Below are 21,147 nucleotides of genomic sequence, written 5' to 3' on the forward strand. Positions count from 1 at the left end.
ATCTCAAATTTCTTGGCTCTTCTTTGAAAACGGGCCACAAATTGTCTATATGTTGCCATGCTGGTGTGTCTGCAGGGATCCTCCGTTTTCCATCACTTGTACGATGACTAGCATGCCATGATATGAGCTTTCCAATAGACTTACACTTGAACATAAGTTGAATATGTGGAATAATCAGAAAATGTCGCAAAACCTTACGAGGCACATGACATAATCGAGGCCTCCCAGAGATGTCAAGTAATGTCTTGCTTGCTCTCTCTTAGTTGGCAATTTGTTTCCTTTTGGAAGTATTTGTGATAATAACCTACATATATTTTTAAAAGTGAGTTAAAAAACCACCAACATATATTTGTGTCTGATTTTAAAATAGAACAATTAATATTATGATTCATAAGCCAAAATGAATTGATACCTACTTCAATAATGCATTCAAACTGACATTACTCCATCCATAAATTGTTTGTAAGTTAAGTATCTCGAGGGACGCATGAAGAACGGAGTACGTACAATCTTCATACAATGAAGTAGATGACGCTACGTATACTGGGTCATCTGGCGTCGTAGAGTGACCTTCTCCCCGAACTGATTGCGAAAATAGATCGTGTACCATGTTGTCCAAAATCTCATCCTCTACAACTTGATGGGACATTTCATGAGGGCTACTATCATGATCGTCAGTCTCCACTCTTCTTGAAGACTCTGCCTCCTGTGTCGACGTTTTGCAGCCTCTTGATGCCCGGGAGGGAGCATCTGAGGATGTGGCACCACATCCTGCTCAACCACAAAAGGGAGTTACATGTACATTGATATATATTTCAAACATAGACTAGCAATCTTACTATTAAAAACAATGAATACCGGTGATTTTTCTCGGTCCCATTCTCGATACATGCTGAGGTGTGACATTGCAACTCGATGTGCTCGAAAAATACACCCTCCACAACGATCACACATGCATTTAATTTTTTGTTGTAGCCATGCACCTCGATTATGAAGACGTAATGTTTCATCCTCACTTGAGGATATGCTCGTTGACTCATCAACATGCACCGCACTAGGTGATAATGACGACATGATTAAACCTTATTCATGACAACATCAAATTTGTTATTAATATGTTTACATAAAAACTTCAAGGCATATTAATTATTCTAAGATATTCAATTTTAAATACAAAAAACTTATCATAAATATATAAAAACTTATGATAAGAACTTACTATCAAAACTTATCTTAAATACAAAAACTTATGATAAAAATGCAAGCGCACTAAATGCGCGTCTATGCCTGCGTCTAACTGCGCATACACGCCTACATCTATCTGCGCATCTACATCCGCATCTATTAGCCCGTTTACGTAAACTTAGACGTACATATATACGCAAAAATAGACGTAAACGTCAAAATTCAAAAGATACAAGTGATTTCTTTTCAAACTGCGCCTTTCCTGCGTTTTTTGCACGTTCTAGAGCTCGAGTTCAATCGACATGCAGTCTACCTCTACTAGTCTCTTCATGACTCACCTCCTCATGACTCACCTCTTCTTTCACTTCAAAGAGACAAGAAGGGAAACAAGACAGCTAAAGAGAAGAAAGCCAAGGAGAGGAAGAAAGAGAGAACAAAAGAGAGGAGAACAAGAGGAACAAGAGGCAAAGAGAGGAGACAACAAGCAGCAAGCATCAAGGGAGAACAACTCACCAAGGAGAGGAAGAAGGGGAAGGAAGCAGTGCTACTACCTGTCCACACAAAAGACCCAAGGTGAGTCCTCTCTCTCTCTCTCTCTCTCTCTCTCTCTCTCTCTCTTTCTCCCTCCCTCCCTCTCTCTCTCTTTCTATATTAGGATCTTTCTTTCTATGATTGAAGTTTTCATATCACAAAGAATCATGGATAGCGGTTGTCGGCTTGAGAGCGGCTGACTTAGTGTGTTTGACAGCGTGTGTAGATTCCAGTGCAGACGTAGATATAGAGACGCAGCTATGTTTGATGTTATCGCATTTGCAGCCGCGTCTCCAAGCGTGTGTATTCTGCATCTCAAACGCGAGATGTAATGTGTTCCCTATTATCATCCAGGACACGTCTTAGCAGTCCATCGGAAAGGATGTCTAGAAAACTCCTCCCGGCACTCCCATGGAATGTTACGGGTTTTACGTTCTAGGTCTTCTCGCGTCTGCCACGTAGCGGAAGCATCCTGGCCGTTCCCACTTAGGATCGACCGGAATTAGGGTTTTCCTGATTGGTCATTAGCTAACAGTAACTAGCGTCAGACCCGAGCGAACTACATTATGCAGAAATGCCAGGTCCGAAGCGATTTTCCGCTGCACTTGGTTCAAGGAGAATGGGAAACGAGAGGGATGCAAGGCTCAACCTCTCTGCCATAAGGCATAGTCCCATTCCGTTCCCCTAAAACAGCGTAAATCGGTTAAGACGTAACTCTAGGTCATCGCTCTCGTTATTCGTTTTGATGATGATGATCATCCCGCTGTTCTTCGAGATTTTTGAGAAAAGTTCCCGGCTAACCGGGACCACCCAACCATAGGATGGACCCATGGCCCATCCTCCGCACTTTCCTCGGTTTTTTTTAGTTATGTAATTATCTAAAACATTAATTTGACATATAACAATCAGCTTCTTTAATTAATCGTGTTAAGCACTGGTTCCTTCACGTAATCTTATCACCTGACATAGAAAACCAATATCAAGCAAGTTCTTTTTTTAACATTTCATCATTTTATCTTTGAAATACAAGGAGTTCCGCTCGTAGGCTTGTCCATAATCCGCCCGAAGCCTATCCAGTAATCCGCCAGGGATCACTATTCCAAGCTTCCGCCCGTAGACTAGTATGCGGGCCTCGAGATCCAATCTCGAGTCACGTTAGCCTCTTGTGCAGGACCCGGAAGGTGAGGGATTTATGGCCAGAGCCCCCCCTGGCACCCAAGCGTCCTCCTGCTCCAAGTAGAGCTCAACGGAAAGACCTCTCGCGGCGGGTTCGGTCCACGTTCCCGGCGCGGTCAACAACCCCCTTGGTTAGGGTCAGGCAGGCAGTCGGGGGTAACTGAAGCTCCCTCTCCCTTCAGGCCTTCAACCTGAAGCATTAGATATCATTTCATCCTTTAGTTCTTTGAGCAAACAATGCAAACAGTGCTTTCTAAACTGTTACAAGCACAATCATTTCCAGTGGTCGTTTACTTGGCCAACTGTTAAGGAGTGAATCCTTCTCTCCGAATGCATCCAGCATTCGATCCGGGATCAATTGTGACTTGGCAAGATCCCCAAGGGTTTGTTTGTTCACCCTTTTGTCCTTGGGTTAGGGCCATACCCTGTTAACCCAACTTAACCAATACCTTAGGTTTTATTAACAGTAAATCCTGGCGACCATGTCGCTCCAATTTATTGATTGATCATTTGCTTCCAAGCAGTTACCTAACTTTCCTTTACTTGGCAAATTTTCCCCAAGAAAGGTGATGTAACAGGATGACTACTCATCCTCTTGCAAGTTAAACTTGCACAAGAACTTGCCAACCTCATTTCAAGAAATGGCAAAACTCTCTTGTGAACAAACCACAAGTCTATGCAACGTTGCAACTTATTGCACAAGTGTCGCATCTATTCCATGGGATCATTTCACCCATTGAACGACGTTTTCTGGTCACGGAATTATCTCCAGATGAGAAGCAGGGTTTAGGGTGTCTTCTTACCCAACCCATTCCTAATTACACTAGGCCGACAATGTTCGGTCCTAGGAATTCCAACTCAATCCGAGTTTCATCATTTGAACGAGTGATCCTTAGGGTAGAAACCTTAGATCATTTTATGCATGAGCGTCCAATTGTCCCTACATTCCGTGAATGTGGGTAGGACCTTTGGTTCAAGGGTTGGTCTTAGTAACAAGTGCGTGAAACTAGGTCAAGTCCTTAACGTGCTAAACCCTAGTTAGCACTTGGGTTATTTATCGTATCGGTTGAGCCATCCTATGCGAATCCCTTGCGGGTTAGGCGATTTAGATAATTCGATCTACTTGTCTTGCGACAAGGACGAACCATCCCTAGAGATGTTAACTTGATCTTAAAGGAGAAAGCTAGTTGTAACATCTCACAATTCACCTAAACGCGTGATTCATTGCTTCTACGTACCCCTAAATTCGCAATAACCCTAACTTTTCTTGTTAAGACCAAAACGCATGTTAAACTGCGGCATAACTTCCATTGATCCTACTAGGACTTGCATTCAAGAATCATGCCCACAATTCTTTTTCTAAGCTTTTAAGATTTCATGCTTCAATAAACCATGCAGCCTTTCCCTAAATACAACTCTTGATGAATGAAATTTTTCATATGACAAATGTGCAACATGCACTCCTTTCCTGACTACAACGTAGTGAAATTCATGGCAAAAAAACTAGAGTTGACCTATTCCAATTTACAATCACATGCCACACGCAAATTCCTAGAATCATTTCCGCGCTCTTCTATTTCCTACGGGGTTAAGGACTTTCCCTAATGAATCATTCAATGAAGATTTGTCTAAAAATGCAACGTGCAATTAATCTTTCCATGCCTAGTCAAAGGTACACTTTAATAATCTCAACCTTATAATGATAGGCAATAGGTGTTCTAGGCCGTCACTTTGACATGCACGACAAGGCAACATACTATTAAGGACGTTAAATGGATAGACAATTTCTTTATATGGAAAATACCAATGACCCAATTTCATGTCATGAACTAATTCTAATCATTGTTCGAATAGTCGATTTATTTCCAGTTGCATTTAACTTGACTAGGTGATTTTTAAGCATGCATAGGTGCTTCCTAATCCATGAAGTTGTCATGATTAATGCAATGCTTTTGCGTGGAATCAAAATTAGTAAAAACCTGGACTTGTGGGCTCGGGGAGATATCCACATGAATATTAGGAGAAGAACCTTTTGTGCTTGCGCTTTGTGACTTTTTTAGGGCCCATCGCGAATTCGATCTTCGGTTAGCCTTCATGGATTTCGAACTTCTTGCCTTGGCTTGCAGTCTTATGATCTTGGCCCGTCTCCCTCTTACGCGAAAATCCCCTTTGAAGTACAGATCCTTGAAGAAGTACCGGCTTGCAAGATTTGGCTTACGGAAGGCCTGAGGGTTTGGAGCTTGGACTTTTTTGTGGGAGAGGAGGGAGTTCGCAAGAAGGGCTCTTGTGAATGGCCTTGGGGCAATGGAGACTTTGAGAGTTCTTCCTCTTCTCCTGAGGCTAGGGATGGGCTTGTGGGTGATCGGTGGGAAGGGGGCTTAACAAAACCCCCTTAGAAGCTTCCTAAAGAAGCTTCTATGAAGATTCTAAGGTGTGCAGCTCCGACGTGGAAAGAGGGAGGATAATAATGACGTGGAAGAGGATGACGACGATTCGAAAGGCCTTGATGGCAGCATGTGGGCTCAACGACAGCATGCGGCATCAACGGCAGTAGCTCGGCAGTTGGCGTAGTGAAGGCGGGATGGCTCGCACGGCAGCAGGCAGCTCTTGCTTCTTTCAGCGTGGCGGTCTCTCCTTCTGTCCGTCAGCGTGTCTGGCTCTACGGCAGCGGCTTCTCTAGCACGACCTCTCTGCTTCCTTCCTCATCACGACGTAGCACAGCACTCAATGCTTCACTACTCCCTCCTCCACTCACTCCACAATAGCCTCCACAACCTGTCGCCTTCCTCCTCTCACCTCTCAAGTAGCATGTCGTAGCCTTTTCCCCCCCTTTTTTCAACACCTTAGAGGGTGTATTTATAGGACAAGGGGGGGAGAGGGCTCCCTCCCCCACGTGGCCCCCTTGCATGGTATCCTCCCTTCCACCTTCTTAGTTTCCCAATATAGCCCATCCCATCCCCTTCCCTCAGCCACGCTTTGGCTGGGGGGAAGGTAAAAAATAAAAAATAAAAAAATTTGCAATAAACCTATCATTATCCTCTTGACCTCCTCCCAAGAGGATGTTTCCTCGTAGGTGATGTGGTTTTTGATCCTCGGTCCCGGTTGACCAATGCGGAGTACTCCTTTTCTTGCGTACGGTCATAAATCAACTACCGAAAATGGAGATAATCTTTTCACGAATTTACGGTGTGTGGGAGGTTGGTCTTGTAATATTTTTATTCAAACGAAAATGTTACACGAGAATACATGTGCTCTACTCAAAATCTTTGACTTTAGAGATGTGTCTGAGAGCGCGTTTATTTTGCACCTCAGACACGAATATACACACACTTTGCTCAAAAGCTTTGACTTCTAGGAAGCGTCTTAGAGCATGTCTATTCTGCATCTCAGATGCGAATATACACGCGCTCTGCCCAGAAGGTTTGACTTTAGGGAAGTGTCGGAGAGCGCATTCATTCTGCATCTCAGACGCGAATATACACGCGCCAGCTCTGATAAAAAAACAAGTTTTTATTTTTGGAATTGTACGAACATGTTACATAATATTACAGTTTACACAATATTACAGTTTAGCAAATTTGTTTTATTCCTGTGTTTTGTTTGCAGATGTCGCATCCTGGTTTATCTAGCAATGATCTAGATTTGGAGCGCATGAATGATACATTGGTCTTGTTCAGCAGAGGGGTCAATGCTTTTTTTGGAGGTTTTCCTAGTAAGGAAGACTTCATGGGAGAGATGACTAGATACCTTGGCCGCTCTCCCACAGTAGACGAGGTGTTCAGCATCATGTCTAGAATGCATCTGACGTCTTTGCCTAGCACTGCTTCGCAAACACCAAATGTCCAAAATCCAATTGTAGGTACTCCACGTGCAGTGCCTATACATGCATCGGCTGAAGCACAAGCGTCAACTGACGCACGTGCATCCAGCGAGGCAGAGGGTAGTCGATAGAGAGGGAGGAGGGAGAGTCGAGGAAAAGGACGAGACTTAGGTGGGGGTTGCCTAGGAGGTGGTGAGCGATCACCCTCACCAGAAGATCACAGAGAGGAGCTAGTACGCTAGTACTATAGAGTTACAGATACTGGTGGCATCTTCCATGATGATGAAGGAAGGGGTGTAATGGCGTACATGAGGAGCATCGTGCATGCGACGTATAAAGATTGTTTCGTTTACTTCAAGAATCAAAAAAGCGGCTTGTGGCAGGAGGTATTGAGGGCAGTCCATAGGAGGTACCCAAATCCTGAGGGTCAGCGATTCTCGGATAATTGGGGACGCACAAAATGTTAAGATATCGAGCTCCACTCATGATATGCCAGGGTGACCGTTGTGCATTTATGTCACCGACTTGTCAGTTGTAGACGCGGTTGGTACACCGCCCATGAATAATAGCTAGATGACAGCTATCCTTATCTACTCTAGTTCGTGGCTCAGTTAGTATGCCACCTTAGTTAGTTGTCTTTGGTTTGAAACCCATATATAGGGTTCTTCTATTTCTTTGTATGAGAGTTCTTTTGGCTTACACAACTAAGAAGAGGAAAACTGTTTTCAGCCTCCACCTCTGTGTGTATTCCCCCATTGTGCAAGCAAGAAAGCTACAAGTGAGACGCCTTCCTTCTCTCCCACAATCTTGACATGGTATCAGAGCCTTGTTCGTAGTAAGGAGCTCAAGAAAGCAAGCCAAGCTCGCGGTGTTCTGGTAAGAGGAGCAGTGGTGCTTTCATTTTCTGTTTTGGGAGCAGATCTCTGCAGGTAATACAGCCGGAAAGTGCAGGAGTGCATTGTCCCAGGTTGAGACGCCCTTCGCGACCTTGTTTTTTTGATTTGAGGCCATTTCAGGGCCTATTTTGGAGGTGGAAGTTTTCTGCACGCACTCAGGAAAAGGCCCAGTTTTATGCTGTGCAGCCACTGTTCTACAGGTCGGTGAAAAGTTACTGTAGAAATTGCATCGTATGCTTGTGCGCAGAGACATTGGGAGTTTCAGAATCATCCTTGGTTCCTGTTTATGCAAAATCGTCACTAGGAAGTGACTGTGTGGTCAAATACCACTTTCGCCAGTTTTGCAGATTTGCCCTTGTGAGGGTGAAGCTGTGTTCTTTGCAGTGACAGAACTTTTTGCAGTGTTCTGTAATGGCATCTGATTCTCTCTCACAGATTATCACTGAAAAGCTTGACAAGAACAACTTCCAAGCATGGAAGTTTAGAATGACGAATTTCCTTATGGGAAAAGGATATTGGGAATTTGTTGCAGGAAATGAAGAAGAACCAGTTCTTCCTGATGTTCCCAATCAGCAGCAAATGCAGGCATTTAAAGTATGGCATGAGAGAGCCAGGAAAGTTATGTATTGGTTGTCTATCAGTATTTCAGACTCTATGATTGTGCATATTCAGGATGCAAGTACGCCAAAGGAGGCATGGGATACTTTGTCAAAAATGTATAGCACAAATACTCAAGCCAGGAAAATGCAGCTCAAGCAAGAGTTGCATAATGTGCAAAGAGAAAATATGAGCATCAATGACTACCACATGAAGGTGAAGAAGATTGCAGATGCACTTGCTTCCATTGGGTCGCCAGTGGAAGATGATGATTTAGTTTCTGTGACCTTGAATGGTCTAGGAAAGGATTATGCGCAGTTTCGGACATCCATTTCCGTCCGTGAAAGATTTCCTGATTTTGAGGAGTTGATTGCTCTTCTAATTTCTGAGGAGCAGAGAAATGGTGGTGCATCTTCTTCAGGAGGAACTTCAAAAGAAGCTGTCTTCTACTCAAATGCTGGAAGAGGTAGAGGCAGAGGTAGAGGAGGCCGATTTGGAGGCCGTGGTAGAAATCAGAATATGCAGCAAACTCAAGAAAACCAGTCCTATGGAGGAGGACGTGGTAACTCTAGAGGCAGGGGGAGCCAAAGAGGTCGTGGTGGATGGCAAAGAGGCCAAAATGCAAACAGTAATGTTGAATGCTACTACTGTGGTAAAATGGGTCATATGGCTAAAGACTGCTATAAAAAGCAGAATGACATCATGAATGGAAAACTGCAACAAGGGAATTATGCATCTTCTAGTAGACAGGGTGATGACAGAAATGAGCATTTGTTCATGGTGCAGCACATGAACAATTCTGTGACAAGTGCAGAAGAAAGCAATGATGTATGGTATGTTGACTCAGGTGCATCAAACCACATGACAGGTCATGCAGAATGGATGGAGGATGCAAGGAAAATGGAAAAACCAGGATTTGTGGAGACTGGTGATGATACTGCACATCCTATTGTGCAGATTGGAAAAATTCCTTTGTCTATGCAGGATGGGAAAAAGAAATACATGTCCGATGTATTTCATGTCCCGAATATCACCAAGAATCTAGTTTTTGTTGGTCAAATGGTTGAACAGGGCTTGCAGGTCAGATTTAATCCTCATGGATGCTTTGTTGAGGATATGAAAAATAAAGGTCGCTTGATAGCAAAAGGAAAGAAGAAGGGCAGAATGTTTACATTGGATGCAGACATGTCTGAATTGAGTGCAGCAATGTTTGCACATGGGACCGGTGTAGTTGCAGATATTGATATCTGGCATAAACGCATTGGTCATGTTAATGTACAGCGACTTAAATCAATGCAGGCCCAAAATATTGTTGCAGGATTGCCCAAATTCAAGGTTGCAGAAATGCATAAGGTATGTGAAGCCTGTCAGTTTGGAAAACAGGCAAGGAAACCATTTCCTAGACATGTTCAAGAGAGTGAGAAGCCATTGGAATTAATCCACTCTGATGTGTGGACTACTAAAGCTGCATCTCTTGGAGGCTGACATTATTTTGTCACTTTTATTGATGACTATAGCAGAAAAGTTTGGGTGTATTTTATGAAAAAGAAAAGTGAAGTTTTTGGGCATTTCAAAACTCTTAAAGCTATGGTTGAAAAAGAAACAGGCCTGCAGATAAAATGCCTAAGGTCAGATGGAGGGGGAGAGTACCTCTCAAATGAGTTTGCAAGCTTCCTGCAGGCGCATGGCATAAAGCAGCAATATTCATGTAGTCATACCCCACAACAAAATGGAATTGCAGAAAGGAAAAACATGCATATTGGAGAGGTATCTCGTGCCATGCTCAACGAAAAAGACTTGCCAGATTTTTACTGGGCTGAAGCAGTTGCTACAGCAGTCTACATAATGAACAGGTCTCCCACTGCAGCAATACATGGAATGACTCCAGAGGAGAGGTATACTGGTAGGAAACCAGATATTTCTCATTTGAAGATTTTTGGTTGCATTGCCTATGTACATGTGCCAGATGAGTTGAGATCCAAGTTGGATCCAAAAGCTGAGAAGTGCATCTTTATTGGTTACTCTCTGCAGCAAAAAGGGTATAGATGCTATAACCCTTCTACTCGTAAGTTTACAGTGAGCAAAGATGTTTTGTTTGATGAGATGAGTAGCTGGTATAAACCAGTAAATGTGATTGATGATGTAGATGCACAAAATGATAATGCTGTACAGAATTCACAACAGCAGTCACAAAATATTAGTGGACCTGGAGCGTCCTCTAGCAGTGGTTCACATTCTTCGCCATGGACAGGCAGATTGAGATCAGGAGAATCTTCTCAAAGCAATGCAGACAGTGGTATGCAGGTATCATGAAAAGGAAAAGAGAAGGTTGACCAGCCCATGTTTGATGTGAATGCAGGTCACTCTTATGTGGATGGTGAATCCAGTGGCTCAGAACAGAGCATTGATGATGAGTTGGGTATTCCTTCTATTGTTACACCTGGAGTAAGGAAGACCAGGGATGTTTTGAGAGCACCTGGGAGTGAACCTACTTTGCGCAGGTCTACGAGAGCTAGGTATCCTGTGGATAGGCTGAAATATGATGGATTTACAGCCATTCACTATGCATATATGGTCAAAGTGATACAGGAACCAGAACCCACTTCTTTTGAGCAAGCCATGGGAAAAGAAAAATGGGAGAAAGCCATGGATGAAGAAATGGATGCCTTGGAAGTAAATGCTACATGGGAATTGGTACCTTTGCCTAAAGGTAAGAATGCAATTGGCTGTAAGTGGGTTTATAAGGTGAAGCACAATGCAGATGGTTCTGTGAACAGATACAAGGCAAGATTAGTAGTCAAGGGGTATGCACAAACATATGGCATTGACTATGAAGAAACATTCAGTCCGGTTGCAAGGATGGCAACCGTAAGAGCAGTCATTGCTATGGCTGCATCAAAGGGATGGTCTTTACATCAGATGGATGTAAAGAATGCCTTCTTGCATGGTGATTTGCAAGAAGAGGTCTATATGGAGCAGCCACCAGGTTATGTGCAAGCTGTTCATCCTGAGTTTGTTTGCAGGTTGAAGAAAGCCTTGTATGGCTTGAAGCAAGCACCTAGAGCATGGTCTGACAAGATAGGACAGTATCTTGTCACTATTGGCTTTCAGATTTCCAAGGCAGATTTCTCACTTTATGTGAGAAAAACAGAGAAAGGTATTATGCTACTTGTCATTTATGTTGATGATTTGATTATGACAGGTGACAGTGATGAAGATATCCTTCATGTGAAAATGCTATTGAAGCAGAAGTTTGAGATGAAGGATTTGGGAGAGCTGCGTTATTTCTTGGGCATTGAGGTGATTAGATCACCAAGTGGGATACAGCTCTTGCAGAGGCAATATGGATTGGACATGCTGTCCAAATATGGGATGACAGGCTGTAAGCCTATTTCAGTTCCTTTGGAGCAGAATGTGAAGCTGAGCACAGATGCAGGTGAGCTTCTAGAAGACCCTACTATGTACAGACGCATAGTAAGAAGTTTGATTTATATGACTATTACCAGGCCAGATTTGAGTTATGTTGTTGGATTGGTAAGTCAGTTTATGCAGGCTCCAAGGAAACCACATTTGGATGCGGCTAGACGCATACTCAGGTATGTGAAGTCCACATTGCAGTATGGACTATTTTATGAGACTGGGGTTCAGATACAGTTGCATGGATACACTGATGCTGATTGGGCTGGTAGCATTTCTGATAGACGATCTACCAGTGGATATGTGTTCTCTTTTGGGAGTGCTGCAGTCACTTGGAGCAGCAAGAAACAGCCTACAGTTGCCTTATCCAGCACAGAGGCTGGGTACAGGGGCGCAGCAATGGTTGCATGTGAGGTAGCTTGGTTGCATAAGCTACTTTATGATATGCATCAGTCTACAGATGGGCCAGCGTGACAACATGAGTAGTATACACTTGGCAAATAACCCAGTCTATCATGCTAGAACAAAGCACATTGAGGTGCATTATCACTATGTGCGAGAGAGGGTTTTACTAGGTCTTATTGATCTAGTTTATGTCAGCACAGAGGATCAGGTAGCTGACATATTCACGAAGGCATTGGGCGCAGAGAAGTTGTGCAAGTTTAGAGACCTGCTTGGTGTGCAGGAATTGGGATTGAGCTCGAGGGGGAGTGTTGAGATATCGAGCTCCACTCATGATATGCCAGGGTGACCGTTGTGCATTTATGTCACCGACTTGTCAGTTGTAGACGCGGTTGGTACACCGCCCATGAATAATAGCTAGATGACAGCTATCCTTATCTACTCTAGTTCGTGGCTCAGTTAGTATGCCACCTTAGTTAGTTGTCTTTGGTTTGAAACCCATATATAGGGTTCTTCTATTTCTTTGTATGAGAGTTCTTTTGGCTTACACAACTAAGAAGAGGAAAACTGTTTTCAGCCTCCACCTCTATGTGTATTCCCCCATTGTGCAAGCAAGAAAGCTACAAGTGAGACTCCTTCCTTCTCTCCCACAATCTTGACACAAAAGTGAGGGATTTTCTTCACAACAAAAGATCCCACCTCATAACACGCGCCAGGGAGTCACTGCGGAGACAAGAGGAGGTGCGTGGAGCCCATAGCCAACCACCTATGTGCCACCGCATAGAGTGGAAGAAAGCCAAGAAGAAAACAACAGAGAAAGTGAAGAGTCGCCAGCATGTAGAGGCGCGACGCATCCAAATGGAAACCATGGGATCATTGCATTATGGATTGGGCAGCAGAGAGTCGTGGGAGGCAAAGTTTATAAGTATATTTTGATTTCTAGTTTTTTAAAATTTATATATTTTTTTAATTCTTTATATAATTTGTTCTAATACATTGTGTCTCATAATTGTTTGTATATCATAATTATTTTGCAGACTACTATCATTGGTAGGATACGTGCTCCTAGAGAGGTAGGTTACCATCGAGGCCATAACCATGCAGCCACATGGCTTCACTTCTATGAGGAGGGTCTCATCACTGAGGAGCAATACAACTGGGCTATGAGGATTTGACAGCTAGAGGAGGTATGTTTTTCTTACTTTCCTATTAAAAGTATGGCTAATTATAACTTTTTCTTTGTAATTGTACATAAACAACCTTGATCTTTTGTGTGTGTAGAGGAACCTCGATGTGGAGCATAGCAAGGAGGGGGATAGCGACGCTAGTAGCTATGGTGGTGCCAGCGAAGATGTTTCTAATTCTTCAAATTGGTAGAGGAGCACCATACCTCCTCTATGGTATTATTTCCTTGTTTTTCTATTATCCATCTTTGAGCCTACTACTTGCGGCCACGCTTTAGGTTGCAAGCACTTAAACTCCCCATGTAAATGCGTTTTATATATAATGAATACATGGATTTTTGTTTTCAATTCTCGTGCCTTTAGATCCATTGTGTTTTTTCCAAATGAACAATTTGATGTATGGGAGGGGAAAGAAAAAACTAGAGAGCATGTGGTTGCTACCAGAGAGCAAAGCAACCACATGCTCTCTGTTTTTTTTTCCAATTCTGTGCATCGCGTCTATTTGCGCGTCTAAATTGCAGAAAACGCGCGTCTATACTCGCGTCTAGAATGCAGAGTACACGCGCCCATAGACGCGCTATGTAATTCAAATTAATAAAAAGAAATTAAATATCTTTTAAAAAAATGAGATTTTTGGTTTTGCGGTCGCGTCTATTGGCGCATGTAAAAGCGCGTCTATGCACGTGTCTATGTACCTGTCTAATCTTCCATGTAGACACGCTTGTAGACGCACAAAAGAAATTAAATAAATAATAATTTTAGTTTTCATGTGTGCATTTATTGATGCATGTATATGCATGTCTAAAGCGCATCTATTGGTGCATGTGGATTTCCTTATATATGCGACTATAGATGCGAAATGATACATGCACTAATAGATGGGCTTATAGACGCACCCGTAAGATTTTCTCTCAATTCAAAAATTGCATCTAAAAGTGCGTCTAAGAGGCCTTTTTGTTGTAGTGTATGGGTGTCAAATGCTCTAGTCGGATCTCTCTCTCTTTCTCCTCTCTCTTCTCTCAACCCTTCTTTCTCCCTCAATCTTCCCTCTTTCTCTCTTCCTATACTCTCCCTAAATCCCTCTATCTCCCCGTATCTCTTTTCTCTCTATATCTCTCTTTCTATTTTTACATCTCTCACTTCTCTCCTCTTCTTCTCTAACTTTACTCTCTCCCTAACTCTTGTCTCTCTCTTCATCTCTATATAAGTAGTCGTAGTTGTAGTCATAGTCGTAGTCGTAGTCGTGGTCGTGGTCATGGTTGTAGTCGTAGTCGTGATCGTAGTCGTGGTCGTCGTGGTCGTGGTCATGGTAGTCGTAGTTGTAGTCATGGTCATGGTCGTGGTCGTGGTCGTAGTCATGGTCGTGGTCATAGTCATAGTTGTATTCGTAGTCGTAGTTGTAGTCATGGTGGTCGTGTTGGTCGTGGTCGTCATTGTCGTGGGTCGTGGTCATGGTCGTCGTGGTCATGGTCGTGGTCGTAGTCGTGGTCATCATGGTCGTGGTGGTTGTAGTCATGGTCGTGGTCGAGGTCGTGGTCGTGGTCGTGGTCGTAGTTGTGGTCGTAGTCATAGTCATGGTCATCATGGTCGTGGTCATCGTGGTCATGGTGGTCATAGTCATGGTCGTGGTCGTGGTTGTACTCATGGTCGTGGTCCTGGTCATAGTCGTAGTCGTGGTCATGGTCGTAGTCGTAACGTAGAAAAAAAGAGAGAGATGGAAGGAGAGGATAACAATTTAAGAAAGAAAAAAAAAGAGAGAGATGGAAGGAGAGGAGAACAATTTAAGAAATAAAAAAATAATGATAACAAAAACAAATTGTTTGTCATAATGTAGACAAAATGGAAAATGATGAAGGTCCTGTTGTTCAAGATTGCAAGATGTATCTTAATCAGCATATCCCATGTCCTTGCTCTCAATGCAAGCTGGCCATTAGATGAAAACGTCGATTGTCTATAGAACATGTACGATGATTTGGCGAGTTTTAATCTGAGATCATTTTTTAAGCGATTGCGGATTTTTAGAAAATTGTAAGAAAAGTTAATATCAATTATGCATTGTACTCGCAAGCTAATTGAATACCATATACAATAAGATTGGGTCTGGCTGGAAATTTTTCTATCCAAGGAGGTGACGTCTCGTCCCAAGGAGGAGTGCACCCTTTGCGGCCAATTATAAGAGTTCGTGGGCGTGCGATGGATGGAGTGCATGAGCCAATCCGCCACTTGCAAGGCCAATCTATACCGTCAATGCCAGGGGAGGCAGGTAGCCTTCCAGACCTACCTACAATCTTGGAGCCTGAGATGGAGGCAATGATCGATGCATTGATTCCCATGGATGTCGAGACTTCTGATCCGCTTAGAGAGGAAGCATCCATACCATTATATGATGGGTGCCGAGTATCTCTTCTGAAGACACTGCTTGCACTCTTAAGTGTGCAAGCTTGGAGCCTAAGATGGAGGCAATGATCGATGCATTGATTTCCATGGATGTCAAGACTTGTCATCCGCTTAGAGAGGAAGCATCCATACCGTTATATGATGGGTGCCGAGTATCTCTCCTAAAGACACTACTTGCACTCTTAAGTGTGCAAGCAAAATACGGGTGGAGCGATGCGAGTGTGACTGAGTTGTTCAGGTACCTTGTACATATGCTTCGTTGATTTATTTTCGGCACTATTATTAAAAACATTTGTGCTTTTTCAAGGTGTTTTATGATTTTTTTCAGGTTATTGAAATATCATATATTACCACTTGCAAATACCATGCCTGAATCTTGTAATGATGTACGATATGTTTTACGAAAGCTTGGCATAGACTACAACAACATCCATGCATGTATCAACGATTGCATACTGTTTCGAGGAGAATACAAGACTATGGAGACATGTCCAAAGTGTGATGCTCATAGGTATCGATAGGACTTGCAAGGGCAAACCATCCCTCAAAAAGTTCTCAGACACTTTTTGCTTATCCCCGGTATAAACCACATGTTTCATACGTCCGGCATGGCGAGCTTGACAACGTGGCATGCATAGAATAGGTCCACGGATGGAGTTCAACGAATATCAGCGGATTCACATGCATGGAGCCACATTGACTCTACCTTCCCAGGCTTTTCCCAAAAGATAAGGAATCTTCAGCTCAGTCTTGCAATGGATGGCATGAACCCATTCGGTCTGCGCTCAACTTCTTACAGTGTGTGACTTATAGTCCTTGTCAACTACAATATCCCTCCATGTCTTTCTATGAAGAAAGGACATCTCATCCTTAGCTTACTTGTCCCCGTCCGATACAAAGTCAAAAATATAGACGTGTATCTTTGTCCATTAGTCGATGAGCTTAAGATTTTATGGGAGAAGGGGATCACCGTGCAAGATATGAGCAAGAGCGATGGTCGGCAGTTTGCCAATATTCGAGCCATTCTCATGTGGACGATGCATGAATATTCGGGATTCGGAGAGTGCTCAGGTAAACAGGCTTTCGTTCTCGTTGGTAATATCTATATTTTATCTCATTCAAGCTTGTATTCACTGGGTCATGGTGTTGGAACAAGTCTAGTTACCTTAAGTTATCATGTATATCCATTGTGCCGACTACAGTGAGACTCCTGAAGGTCACAAACCATGAAGAGGATGGTATATCAAGGACACGCCGCTTTCTTGCTAGAGGGTCATGAACTCAGGGAAGGTTTTCTTGAACGACCTCCAACACGTATGAATGCCGCAAGCTAGTATGAGCTGAAAATGGTCCACACGGAGTCACATCCAAACGGAATGCGGTGGTTCTCAGTTTTCTACGAGTTGCCATATTGGACCCACTTACAGGTCAACCACTTGTTGGATTCCATGAATATTTTCAAGAATGTGGGCAGCTTGCTATGGGACCACATCACAAGAAAGAGAGACACTATAGGGGCACGAATGGATTTGAAGAAGGTAGGTAAGATAGAGGCGCTTTGGCCGCAGTCGAGTGCTGATGATCGCGTGCAGCTACCTCGTGCTCCTTGGGTTTTTTCCACTAAAGAAGAGCTCATTGTGAAGCAAGTAGTCAAGTCTATCCGCACTCCGATGGGTATGATGCGTTCTCTCATGTCTGCATTTTCTAAAGATGACCAATTATCAGGGCTAAAATCACATGACTAGCATAAGAAATAATAGGTTTATACTACGAATGGATTGTAATTTGCGTGCGCATTTTTCTATTTGGAGTGTAGCCATTGTTCATAATGCTTTCTCATTTGTGCCAGTTTGTACTACCGATCGCGATCGCAGGATATCTTACTCCAGAAATACATGGGGCCATTTACAAGTTGTTGACTTTGGTGCAATGGATCTCACAGAAGGAGATTAAGACGTTCTCTATTGAATCCGCGAGGCAGGAAGCAGTGGAGACGGTCTATCTCTTTGAGAAATACCTGCCTACCAGCATGCTCACGATACAAATCCACCCTCTTGTGCATCTTATAGATGAAGTGGAGATTGCTGGACCTGTCCATACACGATGGATGTTCTTCTTGGAGCGCTTCATGAAAACCCTGAAAGGCTATGTCCAACAACGAGCTTGGCCAGAAGGTAGCATGGCTGAAGGTTGGTTGGTGTCTGAGGCACTAGTGCATATTTCACAATGGCTATCAACGGTGGATCCAGACAACAAAATGCTATGGTTGCTGAAGGATGATGATAGACTGACTGGAGATGTGGTGGTTGAAAATGGGGTAGAAAAAAGAATGGATGCTACAATGGAGGAGAAGGTGAATCACTTTTGTATGTTGCACCATGCCTCTATGGAGACGTGGCTTGCCAAGTACCAAATCGCTAGGCAAGATCGAGAGGAAGCATGATCTGAATTCCCACATAGTACGTGTCATCGACAGATTCGATATCCCGAGGGCATGGAGAAGATGCCACGGTTCATGTCAATGCGATGGTTTCATGGAGCTTTGACCGCAGCGTCTCACGAAGGGGCAGAGGTCTCAATGAAGGAGTGGAAATTCTCGAGGGGATGTAGTCCAAAGGTGATGAGGTATTTAGGATTTGTCGTATCTATATTTTATATGTGACATCTAATTTGAGTATTTCAATGTACAATATAAAATATATAGTGCAGTGTGGTCATGTGGACGACACTTTTGCATGGAGCGTATTGACAAAATGCGCTCCACAATGGACTGTGGTATCATGGCAAGGATCGAGCAGGAGAGCCGGCGACGAGCAACAGATCCAAACAAGGTTATAGATAAGATGGAGTATTTTGGGAACTTGCAAAGTGTTGTTACAGTAGATTATCGTAGCTTCTCCATGATACTATTCGATGTGTAGTGGTTCAAACTGGTACTTGAACGAGCTGGAGCAACAGTTCCACGAGGTCCATCTGGATTTCTCGAAATAGATTCCGAAAAAAAATGGACGGATTTGCGTGACACCTTTGTGTTGCCAGCCCATTGTGAACAGGTGCATGGTCTCATTTGTTTGTTAATTGTATTATGACATGGTACATGCCACAATAGTTTAAACTCTCTTGTACATATTTGTGAACAGATAATCTTCTATCCAAACCCCCGACAACCTCGATGGTGGTATGTTATACCTTTAGCTCCCCGAAGTGCGAGAGTATATGATCAAAGCAATGTTCCGAGCATAGATGAAGACAATATGCAAATAGAGGGGTTAATATTGTAAGGGGTGGAGACCACCAAAAGCTTGGAGCCAGCATCGGCTAACAATGATGGAAATACAGGAGTCCAAGAATTCTTTGAGAACGAGGTGGACTCATCCTTTTGTGGTGACATGTCTATCGACCTTCCAATGTATACGGAGTTGTGTCAGGAGATTGATACGGGACCATAGGATACTTCATACTTGGAGCATCCACTTACTCAATTCGTTGACCAATCGCTTATAAGGGTACATAAGATATGCATTTTAAGTAAGATCATTTTTTTAGGATTTATATTACCGTACTTTGTATGATTTAAATTGATTATGCTAACATCATTTTTTATCTGTATAGGTGACATTTTCAGGATGAGTCGAGGAATGAGCGATGAGGAGTTACAGGATATCTTCACGCGCATGTCTCCAGACCATATCATGAGATTTAGAGACATGGCAGACCAGGAGCTGTCTTGGACATCGTCATGCCACTTTGTTAGATCTACTTCAGCGCGATTGGATGCTTCAGCTTCGAGCAGACGAGGTTGACGCTCCAGACTTGGGCCAGAGGGACGGAGTGCTTCAGGGTCAGGGGGATGCTATAGAGATACGAAGGCAGTGAGCCTGTGGTGGACACGAGATACAGGTGCGACTCCTCGTTCTCATGGCAGTTCCAGGGAGCGTGACTCAGGCTCAGGTGGATGCTGTGGAGGCATGGACGCGGTGTCTCTGTCTCGTCGTTCAGCTGGAGTTGCGTCACCTCCAGGATTTGTCACACCTATGGGGATGTCTACTCCAGTTACTCCGGCTTTTGCTTAGCCATCTACAGGTGACACCCCTATGGATGCCACTCCGACAGATATTATCTCGGTCGGTACACCCGATGCATAGGGGTCTCCTGGATATGCCCAAAAGCGTGGACGCAAGTGGGAGAGGATCCATCTTAGGCATACCCCAAGGGGATATGCCTATCTAGTCGATGAGAGGTCAGGAGCCATCATCATGAATGATGAGGGGAGGAGGGTGATAGCTCGCATGAGAGAGTTTTGCCACAACAAGTTTTTCGGCACAACGTCTTAGATAATTGGAAGAACATATCGGAGGGGAGAAAGGACTACATAGTAGCATCCTTGCATGAGGAGTTTCCGGTTCCAACCTCAGTAGATAGATTTTTCTACGGGCTAGATGATGGACTACATGCATGCATATATGTCACACAGACGATCGGAGGCACGCAAGGCACTCAAGAGTGGGGCTGCAAAGCCCGAGTGGCTAGACGTGAATGACTAGCGCCAACTGAGGGAGGAGGCTACAGATTCTCCAGGACATTGGAGTCAGCAGTGTGAGATGGCGAGGGCACGACTAGAGGCCGGAGTGGTCCATCATCTTGGGAGTGGCGGCCACATGACATATTTGGAGGACTTTGTAAGTTTTTATTTTGTTTTGCTTGTTTATTTTTTTGCAATATCCATTGTACTGACAATCATGTTTCTAACAATTAGTATTTTGTTTTCTTTGCAGCACTCCATTACAAATCGCGATCCGATCGGCCTTGAGACTCGATATGCAGAGAGGCACGGTCTCACTGCATTGATCGACCAATTGTATAGACGCGGCGGCCGTGTAAGTCACTCATCTTTCTTGTCCATAGTTACCATGTTTAATTAGAATGCATTATTGTGTGGTGGACTGATGTGTTTTTGTTTCTTTTTTTGCAAAGTTCGTTTGATGCTCCTTTGCGGCAGGACGAGCTTTCGGATGGTGAGGATATGTAGCTCTCCCTTGGATCCTTGGAGCTCACACACCTTTCTTTTTTGGTCGCCTGATCTGTGTAGACATTTTCCATGTACTAGTGATATCTTGTCATGATTGTACCAATTGCTTTCATTATGGGATCATGTATTTATTTCATGTATCAGTGTTATGATTTCAATATACTTTTTTTTATTTACACGAGCATTGTACACCGTACAGAAACTATTTTGTATGGTCCAAATAAAGCACATAGTGCTATATGGTGCAGGGCAGCTTGCAACCCTGCTACCAAAAAAAAAGTTTTCTTGTTACCGTCGCTATTAGCGTCTCAAATTTACTGCTCGCGTTGTTATTAGCGTCGCAGAGTGTCGGTATCAGCATCGTTATTGGAGTCGGTATCAGCGATGCTGATATCGATGCCAATAAGGACGATGATACCGATGCTGATACCGACGCTGATATCGACTATTCTATGGCGTCGCCAATAATGATGCTTTTTGCAATGACGGGGGCAAATTTTGTTATTTACATTT

This window comes from Lygodium microphyllum, chromosome 26 (assembly GCF_053477565.2).
Source record: "Lygodium microphyllum isolate KBCC chromosome 26, Lygodium_microphyllum_v1.1.10, whole genome shotgun sequence".
NCBI classification, from domain to species: domain Eukaryota; kingdom Viridiplantae; phylum Streptophyta; class Polypodiopsida; order Schizaeales; family Lygodiaceae; genus Lygodium; species Lygodium microphyllum.